At 42.5% G+C, this 10,702-nt stretch overlaps 1 protein-coding gene and 1 pseudogene across 1 annotated transcript in view; both read left to right on the forward strand.

The window, feature by feature from the left end:
- Positions 1-7,638, forward strand: part of LOC102861358 — a 20,180-nt pseudogene extending 12,542 nt beyond the window's left edge.
- NT5E (5'-nucleotidase, ecto (CD73)) overlaps positions 1-10,702 on the forward strand; it is a 121,916-nt gene that overhangs the window by 13,056 nt on the left and 98,158 nt on the right. The window lies entirely within an intron of this gene.

Genomic DNA, 10,702 nt, shown 5'->3' on the forward strand with positions numbered 1-10,702 from the left:
GTTACAGTGTTGACCCTGCCCTTAGCCCAGTGCCTTGACCCACTTATTTCCCAGCTCCACCCTCCACCAGGATACCCCTTCACATCTGCCAAATCCCTTCAGAAATTATCTTCCATTGTCCAACCCATGCTCTGACAGCTTATATCTGAAGCTTTCTTGGCTTCTGTGATTCCAAACACGTCAACTGCTGACAATTTTTTATGCTGTGACCTTAGTCCTCAAAAATGACAGCATAACTCCTCAGTAATTTGGAAAGGTCCCCTACTGTACACTTTCCCAGTGCAACATATCTCCTGATCTCCTGACTGCTGGTACCAAGGGTGTTGCTTATGGATCCAAGTAAGAGGAAATCTTTGAGAACTTCAATCTTCATCTATTATGATGTTTCCTGTTGATCCAATGATAAGAAATTTTGTTTTATTGATGCTGAGATGTAATCCTTATTGAAGATTGATCTTCTGCAACTAGTGCCTCAAGTCCTCCTCACTTTCAGAAAGCAAGGTGGTGTCATCTGCATAACACAGGTTATTGACGAATCTTCCTTCTATCCTGATGCCACATTTTTCTTCATAGAGTCCAACTTCTCAAATAATTTGCTTAGCATACAGTTTGAATAGGTATGGAGAGAGGATAAACCTGGCAAACTCCTTTCTTAATATTAAACCATGATTGGAAGTTGTGTTGTTGTTATGTGGCATCAAGTCGCTTGCAACTCATAGCAGCCCTATGTACAACAGCCCTAAACTCTGCTCTGTCCTGTGCCAATCACAATGTTTCTGATACACCCATCCTGATTACCCAAGTTACTGAATCAATCCACCTCGTAGAGGGCCTTCTTCTCCTCTGCTGTCCCTGATTGGAAGATATCTATATTTATTCCCATTATTTTAAAAAAAATGACCTGACAGAGTGTGAAAATTACCAAACAATATTGATGAGATGGATTGATTCAGTGACTGGGGTAATGGGGGTAGGTAATCAGAGACAATAAGATTGGCACAGGATAGAGCAGGGTTTAGGGCTGTTTTACATAGGGTCACTGTGAGTCACAGGTGACTCAACAGCACGTAACAACAGTCACTACAATCACTGCAAACAAGATCCTGCTGAAAATTATCCAAAATGACTGTAACAGTACATCAGCAGAGAACTTCTAGATGTACTAGCTGGGTTCAGAAAAGGCCATGGCACTGGGGACATCATAACCAACATTAGATGGATCTTGGCCAAAAGAAGAGAGTACCAGAGGAATATTTATCTGTGTTTCATTGACTATGCAAAGGCATTTGACTGTGTGGATCACAACAAATTGCAAAACCTATACTTGGACCAGCAAGCAGTCATCAGAACAGAAGAAGGAAACACTGCATGGGTCAGGATCAGGAAAGATGTGCATTAGGGATGTATCCTGTCTCCATACCTTATTAATCTAAATGTGGAATAGATCATTTGGGAAGCTTGACTTTATGAGGAGAATATGGCATCAGGAGTGAAGGAAGACGACTCATCAACAGCCTACATCATGCAGGTAACACAACCTTGCTTACCGAAACTGGGGTAGGACATGAAATATAAGCTGGAAACTGTCAAGGATAGTAGTCTTCAATATGGATTGAAGCTCAACTCAAGAAAATGAAGATTCTCACCACTGAGCCAATTGGCAGCTTCATGATGGATGGAGAAGAGATTGAGATTGTTAACAACTCTGCTTACTTAGTACCACAGTTATTACTCTTGGCACCAGCAGTCAGGAAATACAAAGACAAATTACATTGGAAGAGTCTGCTGTCAAGGGATCTCTATAGAGTACTGAAGAGCAATGAAGTCGGTCTGGAGACTAAGGTGCACCTGATACAGGCCATGGTATTCTCAATTTTTTCACTATGCATAAGGGAGAGTTGGACAATGACTATGCATGGTAGAAGAATAATCAATGTCTTTGAATTGTGTTTCCGGAGAAAGAGTGTTGAACATACCATGGACTGCCAGGGGAACAAACAGGTCAGTCCTGGAGAGGAAGAAATCAAGGTGCTTCCTGGAGGCAAGGATTGTGAACTTCTGTCTCACATACTCTGGGCATGTAGTCAGGAAGGGCCAGTCCTTGGAGAAGAACATCATGCTTGGAAGGGTGGAGGGACAGCATAGGAGAGGAAGAGCCAGGATGAGATAGATTGACTCAGTGACTGGAGAAGTGTGATTGGGTCTGTCAGAGATGATGAGACTGGCTCAGGATCAGGTAGAGTTCAGAGCTGTTGTAGAAAGGGTTTGCTTTGAGTTGCAGATGACTCAATGGCACATAACAACAATAATAGTGTTCCCTTGCTCTTCCTTGCTCTATACCTATACCAAGATGCGTTAGGCAGAGTTGGTGGATTTGAACCATGTGCCTTTGAAATGGCAGCACAACTTCATACCACTTGGCCACCAAAACTTTGATTAAGGACTGACTAGTCAGGGAAAGAAACCACCTCACAGTCCACATTGGAAAGTAAGAAGGTCTAGGATAGCTCTGACTCTTCTCTTACAGAGTTCTGGTAGCATAGTCCATAGTATGTTTTTCAGCTTATAAAAAGGTTGTGCATGTTTAATGGATCAGATCCATTAGCCAATCCCAAAAATCCTGAGGAAGGGACACTGTTAGGCAGAATTTACTATACAGCAGTTGGTTTGAGTTTTTAAGGACTGACAAATGAATAGAGTGATCTACTGTTCTGTCTGTAAGACATGCAAATCCCTACATCCTTACCGGGTGCAGTCTGCTTCCATAGAGATTTACAGCCTTAGAAACCTTATGGGCAATTCTGCTCTATCCCATCCTGTAGCCATGAATGGCAATCAACACATTTGCAGTTGTTTAGCTTTGATTATCTGGTAGCATGAATAATTTCTGATGAATTAGTGAGGTTGGGCATCTTTTGGGTTCCTAAGTGGTATGAATAAAGAGTGGGTCTACTAATCTGAAGGCAGTGCCTCTCTGGCATTAGAATTCCATCAGTGAGTCACCAAGAGAAAGATGGACTGTTTCTGCCTAAGCAGTTCGGAACCTCTTGAGAACTCTGTGGTACACAACAACAACAACAACATTATTTATCTAAACTGTTAAAAGATGCTTTTAAACAAAACAAGTCATTCATTTTTGCATAATAAAAAGTTATCCTTTTAAAAAAGAAATTGGAAGGAACAAGGAGCAGCTGGTGGATTCAAACCACCTACCTTTGAATTGATGAGCTGTGCATCTCCTTACCACTAGGGCACCAGTTATGAAAATCGTTCCAATCTGTATCATGAGTTAGGATCAACTTAGTTACATGGGTTTGGTTAAACTTTTTTTTCTTAAATTATTAAATTTTATTAGTATTAATGAACATTTACAGGGATTTGGGGTTTTCATTCCTTCATTGCTGTACCATTCTCTCTACCCTCTTCCCCAGTTTGTTCTTCTTCCCCCGCCCTCCGAATGTCTGTTTTAATTGTCCAATTGCCACAGTGCCTGTCAAAGTCAGTTCTGATTAATCTCCTTTGTCAGTATGTCCTTTGCCATTCCCTATCACTCCTCCCTGAGAGAGACTTCACCCTGATTCATAAGGGAAAGGGGATGGCGTATTCTCTTAGCTACTTCCTGCTGAAAAGGGACGCTGTGGGTTTCAGGGTGAAGATCTTCTCTCACTACTCTAAAGGGCCCCTTTGGCAGTAGGAAACACATAGACTATTATGGAGATTGATTTTGGAATTCAGATGCCCTCTTATTAATTGTGCTTAGCCGTACATGTTCATATCCTTGAAGATGTATCATGGGGGTGTTGCAACCTAGAAGACACAAATTTAACTAACCAGTTATAAGTACATGAGTCAAAAATTATGGAAAAGTAAAAGAACAGATTCTTTCATTGTTTTACAAACCCTCCCCCAGGTCCCCTCCACCATGTAACCATCGCTCTAGACTCCTGTGGTGACAGAAATACCTAGTCACATATCTCTTTTAAACAGTTTTCTCCCTCCTCTGTTTCAGTGCAGTATACATTATTGAACCCATCTTACTCAGTCTCTCCCCAACCCCGAGGTTAGTCCCATTCTACAACAGTGGCATCATGCAATATTTGTCCTTTTGTGACTGGGATATTTCACTCAGGATAATGTTCTCCAGAGTCAACCATTTTGAATAATATTGGATGAGTTCCTTGTTTTTCAATGCAGCATAGTATTCCATTGTGCGAATATACCACAGCTTCTCTAGCCATTCGTTTGTTGATGGACACTTAGGTTGTTTCCAACTCCTTGCTATTGTGAACAAAGCTGCAATAAACATGGGTGTGCATATATCTGCTTGGATGGTTTAACTTTTGTATTTTTTTTTTTTCATTTCCTCTTCAGTAGCTAGGACTTGGTAAGTTAATTGCTGGGCTGTTTGATACCAGCTGCTCCACAGGAGAAAAATGAGGCAATCTATTTCACTTAAAATATACAACATCAGAAATCTGATAAAAGATCATCATGAGTTGATATTGACCCAAAGACAGTAGGTTTGATTTTTCTGGTCTTCCATGTCATACTTCACCGTTTTTGGTCTTCTTTATGAATTGCTTTTACCTACTCCTCCCCTCACCCCCCATAATTTGCAGGATAAATGCACCAGTCTGCTGTCAGGTTTTGACATTGAAAATATCTTCTGATTAAATTACTATATTAATTTTGTCAATAGTGCCTTTCGATGAGCAGAGATTCTTCATTGGGTACAATAAGTGGATTTGTTTTAAAATTTTATATAATTTATTAGTTTGAAACTGATCATACCAGCACTCTTCACAAAAAATTAAAGCGTTACTGTTCTCTTTTCCTTTTGAGAGATAATAAATCTATAATCTGTGACTATATCCATTTATCTTTCTGGGCCACCAGTTCCACATTTATAAAATAAGTTTTAACTAGCTCATCTCTGATTAACTGGAATTCTAAGAATGTCTTAAATTCCCTTTTGACTCAATGAAATATTTCTATTGCATAAAAAGATAGAAGTTTGAGGTAAGGTGCAGAGACAGGAATCAGAAAGGTGAGTAATTGGGCTGTGAGCCTCCCAGTTACCCTGGACCAGCACAGCAAGCTGGAAGTTGTGGGAGTTGGTGCAGTTCAGTGCTAAGAGATTAACTCAGAGGTGGTTTTCTTCTCTGCCACTCAGAATCTGTGAACTAAAAGCAGGTTCTAGATTTCGTTTAACTCTGTTTCCGCATTTGAAAAATGGATGAGATAGTGATCACCATCTCATACATTGATGTAAGGATTAAGTAAAATTAAACCTCTTAAGTGAAGTGCTTTGCCTAGAGACTGACTTGAATAAGGGGTTACCAAGTGGGGATTGTGCCTATCCTCATTAGCAGTGGTGGCCCAGGAGAGTGTGTAAGGACCAAGAGTAAGAAAGTTGAATTTGAGACCCCAGAAAGTTAGAAGGATTTCCATTAATCTACACAAGGTGTAGATTCTTTTAAGTTTACCCTTGACAACAGAAGCCTGCTCTTTACAAATTGAGATGTAATCTAAAGACTTTCCAAAACATGATAGTAATGACCATTTGAGCAATTTTAGCCATGAAGGAGTCCTGTTGGCACAGGGGTTCAAGTTCTGTTCTTCTCTGTTCTTCTGCTAACTTAAAGTTTGGTAGTTTGAACCACCATCTATTCCATAGATACGTTTGGCATTCTGCTTCTGTAAAGATTTCAGTTGTGGAATCCCCATGGGGCAGGTTATTTTATCATTGTTATTATATACTGTCAAGTCTGACTCATAGTGACACTGTGAACCATGGATCAGAACCCTGCCCTACCCTGTGCCACAGTCACCATCTCTGACACACTTGAGCCCATTGCTACAGTCACTGTGTCAATCCATCTGGTTGAGTCTTTCTCTTTTATCTTGACCCTCCACTTTCCTAGCATGATGTCCTTTTCTAAGGACTGACCCTTCCTAATCACAAGCTCAAATTATGTGAAATGAAGTCTCACCATCGTTGCTTCCAAGGAGCACTCTGGTTTCACTTTCTCCAAGACAGACTTCTGCTCCTACCCTCCCTCCTTGGATTTCCATACACTTTTTCCTAATTATCTTTCTATTTCCACAATAATGGTCTTTTATAGTATTTGTATTTGTCTTTGTGAGACTAAGTTAATTCACTTACATAAATCTCTCTAGAATCTCCCAAGTTATATAGTAATTTTTCAAGTAATTGCTCTTGAGTGCTACATAGTATTCCATTGTGTGAATATACCACAATTTCTCAATTCATTCCAATGTGGTTGGACATTTGGGCTGTTTCCATGTTGTTGTGATGGTAAATAATGCTGCTATGAACATTGGTGCACAAATCTTCAATTTTGTCTAAGGTCTCATTTTCTCAGGGTATATTTCAAGCAGTGGAATTTCTGTGTTCAAATTTTTAGGAAATGCCAAACTGCCTTCCCAAGTGGTTGTACAATTTTACAATCCCACCAATGGTGTAAGAGAGTTCTTATCTCTTCACACCTTCTCCAACATTTATTACTTGCTGCCCTGTTAAACTCTGCCACTGCTACTAGGATGAGAAGGTATCTCATTGTGGTTTTGATTTGTATCTCTCTTATTGCCAGTGATTTTGAGACTTTCTTCATGTGTCTGTTTGCCGTCTGAATATCTTCCTCTAGGAAAAATCTTTCAATGTCTTTTGCCCGTTTTGTAATTGAATCCACCAGCTACTCCTTAGGAGAAAGACAGGAAACCTCTTCCCTTTCAATTTAATTTCCTTAAATCCTTTAAATATCTGTATGCTTGATCTCTGTCTTTCTCTAGGTCTAGAAGGTTGACAGCACAGAGTCCTTGGATAGAAAGAATGTGAAGAAATTGTACATTGATATTATCGATGTGATTTGTTTTGAGACATTTTTTTGCAGTTCTTGAGAGGTTAGAGCAGAGTGCATATACTGACAAAATCTGCTGCTTGCCTACATTTTGAGCCTTGAAAACAAATCCAGATGTCATTATAAAAATCTCCCCAGTCTCTTTTGTGATTTGCTGCAGTGCTAGGAACCAGTGCAGGAAGTCTTGCACAAGAACCAGCACAAACACAGGTTTTTGGAAATGATGGAGCTGCAGATCACTTTGAAGAACTATGACCCTCGGAAGGGCAATCCTTCTCAGGGACCCTCGGGCTTAATTCCACCCCACACCTCATGTTCTCAGTGTGTGTGCAGCACTGTGATGAAGCCAAGGCTGTGGACATCCCCCACATGGGCATTGAAGTATTGAGAAAACTCAACAAGCAGCAGCAGCTGGTCAAAAAAACTAGCCAAGAAGTACAAAGGCCTTTTGGCCTCTGAGTCCCTGATTAAGCAGATCCCAAGAAACCTAGGTCTGGACCTGAAAAAATCTGGCAAGTTCCTTTCTCTGCTTACCCACAATGAGAACATGGTGGCAAAAGTAAATGAGGAAGTCCACCATCAAATTCCACATGAAAAAGGTGCTGTGTCTGGCAGCAATTGTTTGCCATGGGAAGATGACAGATGGTGAACACTGTACAACATGTACCTGGATGTCAAATTTCTGTTTTCACTGTTAAAGAATTTGCAGAATGTTTGGACTAAGAGCACCATCGGCAAGCCCTGGCATTTGTACTAAGATACAGCTCAATGAATCTTGTTGTTGTTGTTGTTATGTGCCGTCGAGTTGTTTGTGACTCATAGCTACCCTATGTACAACAGCCCTAAACCGTGCTCTATCCCGCGCCGCTCTCATTGCCTCTGACACACCCATCCCGATTACCCCAGTCACTGAATCAATCCACCTCATAGAGGGTCTTCCCCTCCTGCACTGTCCCTCTACTCTACCCAGCATGATGTCCCTCTCTAGAGACTTGTCTCTTCTTACAACATGTCCAAAGTATGTCAGACGAAGCCCCAGAATCCTTGCCTCCAAGGAGCAGCCTGATTTAATCCTCTCTAGGATGAATTTGTTTTCTTGGCAGTCCATGGTACATTCAGTACTCTTCTCCAGCACCACAGCTCAAAGACGTCAATTCTCCTTCTATCCTCCCTAGTCATTGTCCAACTCTTTGATGCATAACAAGTGATTGCAAAAACCATGGCCTGTATCAGATGCACCTTAGTCTCCAGAGAGACACCATTGCTCTTGAGTACTTTAGAGAGGTCCCTAACTGCAGACTTTCCCATCTCAATACATTTTTTTATTTCCTGGCTACTGGTGCCAAGAGTGTTGACCGTGGAGCCGAGCAAACTGAAGCTATGAGCACTCTCAATCTCTTCGCCATCCACCCTGATGCTACCGATTGGTCCGGTGGTGAGAATTTTTGTCTTCTTGACATTGAGCCTCAGTCCATATTGAAGGCTGCAGTCCTTGACCCTTCGCAGCAAGTGCATGAGGTCCTCCTCAGTTTCAGCGAGCAAAGTTGTGTCATCTGCATAACGCAGATTGTTGATAGATCGTTCACCAATCCTAACGCCATGCTTCTCCTCATAGAGCTCAGCCTCTCAGATAATCTGCTCTGCATATAGGTTGAAAAGGTATGGCGATAGGATGCATCCCTGGCGTACACCCTTCCCAATTATTTTTTTTTTTTGACTGGCGACCCTAGGCCATTTTATTCCTTCCTGAACCAGTTTTCTCATCTGTAAGATGGGAATAATGTAGCACTGATTTCATAGATTCGTGGAGAGTAAATACAAGTAATGCAAGGAAAACACAGCATCTGGCCCAAGCTAAAATGATAAACATGAAACCATTTATGGCAGCGCGTGCAGTGAATCAGGGTGCCCTCACATCTCAGGGTTAGAACTGAAACTGTGTCATCCGTAGACTCCCAACAAATGGCACTTGTAAACGCAGGTCTCTTCCGAGGTGGAATGTTCAACACAGAAAAGTCTAGGTTTTTGCTACTTCAGTGTTCTCTTGGCTTCTGAGACACAGAAGCTACCTCCACGTGTTTCTTCAAGTACATCAAGTTCACTGTCAGTAATCTTTGCAGCTGTTCACTATGAGACAGCTGACAATGTTCAGTTGCCTATATGAAGAAGAAAAACAGTTTTGACCTTTCCCCTTCCCCCAACAAGACCCAAGAGTTTAATCCTCAAACTTGATGGACTTGGAGGCATTTCTGTCGATATAGAAGACTTTGTCCAGGGTTCTGGAGAAGCTGAGGCCGGCCCCTCGGTTGAACTTTCGGCTCATGGCCCGGTCGTAGTCCTGCTGCTGGTTCTGCTGCAGGGTATTGGCCTCCTCCTTGCTGAGTGCCGTGTTGGGCCTTGAGGTCACACTCGGGGGATGGCTGACCAAGAGGGAATGATTTTTAAAGCCACCCATCAGTTTGAGAAACTTCAGTTTCTGGTCCTCGGTTTCAAATCCCTCAGTGTCCCACTGGCCAAACTTGGTTCCCGTCCACTCTTTGGTTTCAAAAGCTTCTGTCTTGCCTGACTCACGGTCAATCTCTTCTTGCAAAGCCTTTCTCCTCACCTTGTCTAGGCATGCCTCATCCGTGTTACCCTTCTTCTCCAGGACCACCTCTAGGTTGGGGTCAGGCTCCTCCTCATAAGGTTCTCTCAATATCTGGCTGTCTTTTCTCTTCTTTTTCTTCTTCTTCTTCAGGGCCGACTCCTCCATGCCTAGAGGTTCTGTCTGCTTCTTGGATTTGCTTTTCTTCTTCACGGGGGTTCTGGACCCATCTCCTACTGGGATGTATTCCAGAAACTCGACTTTGGCTCGTTTCTTTTCACCCCCTTTCCCCACGGACTTGAGGCTTGGAGGTGGCTGGCCACGTCTCCCTCCTGGTACATCTTCTTCTTCTTCTTTATCTTGACTTGGTGTGCCCTGGGGCTCCCCTGCTTCCGTTTCTGCCCCAAGGCCACCAGCTCCTCACTCACCCTCCGTGCACAAGCAAAGGTCTCATCCCTGGCCTCCACAGGCCTGGGGTCCTGGACCATGAAGGCCACGCTGTCCTGAGTGCATTTCTCCTTCTTGTGTTTTTTGACCTTCTTGACACCTCTGATACCCTCTTTGGCTTGTCCAGGGCTCAGGGAGGTCTCTGCCCCTAGTCCGTGGGACATAGACAAGGGCCTCCTCTTCTTTTTCTTCTCCCCACTCGGACACTCAGTAGAATCAATGATCTGCTTCCTGGAGCTGGGTGACCTTTCTGCCCGCCTGGCTGAAAGCACAGTTTTGGGTTCTAAATAGTGTTCACTAAGAAGTTTCTTTTTCTTCTTCTTTTTCTTCACTAGAGGCACTTCAGGTACCTGGACCACGTTGTTACAGTGGGATGGACCTCTCTGAGGAGAAACTTTGGTGAGATAATCATCTTTTAGACCTAAATAAAAAATCTCTGGCTCTTTGACCACTTTCTTTTTCTTCTTTTTCTTTTCTGAGAGCCCAGAGCCTGCATCTGCTTGCTGAGTCTTAGTGATCATTCCCGCTGCCTAGGCCTCCCCGCCTCCACCCCTTCCCAATTTTGAACCATGCAGTGTTGCACTGCTCTGTTCTGATGACTGCTTTTTGGTCCAAGTATAGGTTTAGCATTAGCATGATTAAATGTTCTGGGATTCCCATTCTTCTCAGAGTCAGCCACAGTTTGTTATGATCCATGCAGTCAAATGCCTTTGCATAATCAATGAAACAGATAAGACATTATTCTGGCATTCCCTGCTTTCAGCTAAAATCCATCTAACATCAGCTACAA

This window comes from Elephantulus edwardii, unplaced genomic scaffold (genome assembly GCF_000299155.1).
Source record: "Elephantulus edwardii isolate Elephantulus edwardi_28Jun2011 unplaced genomic scaffold, EleEdw1.0 scaffold00111, whole genome shotgun sequence".
NCBI lineage: Eukaryota > Metazoa > Chordata > Mammalia > Macroscelidea > Macroscelididae > Elephantulus > Elephantulus edwardii.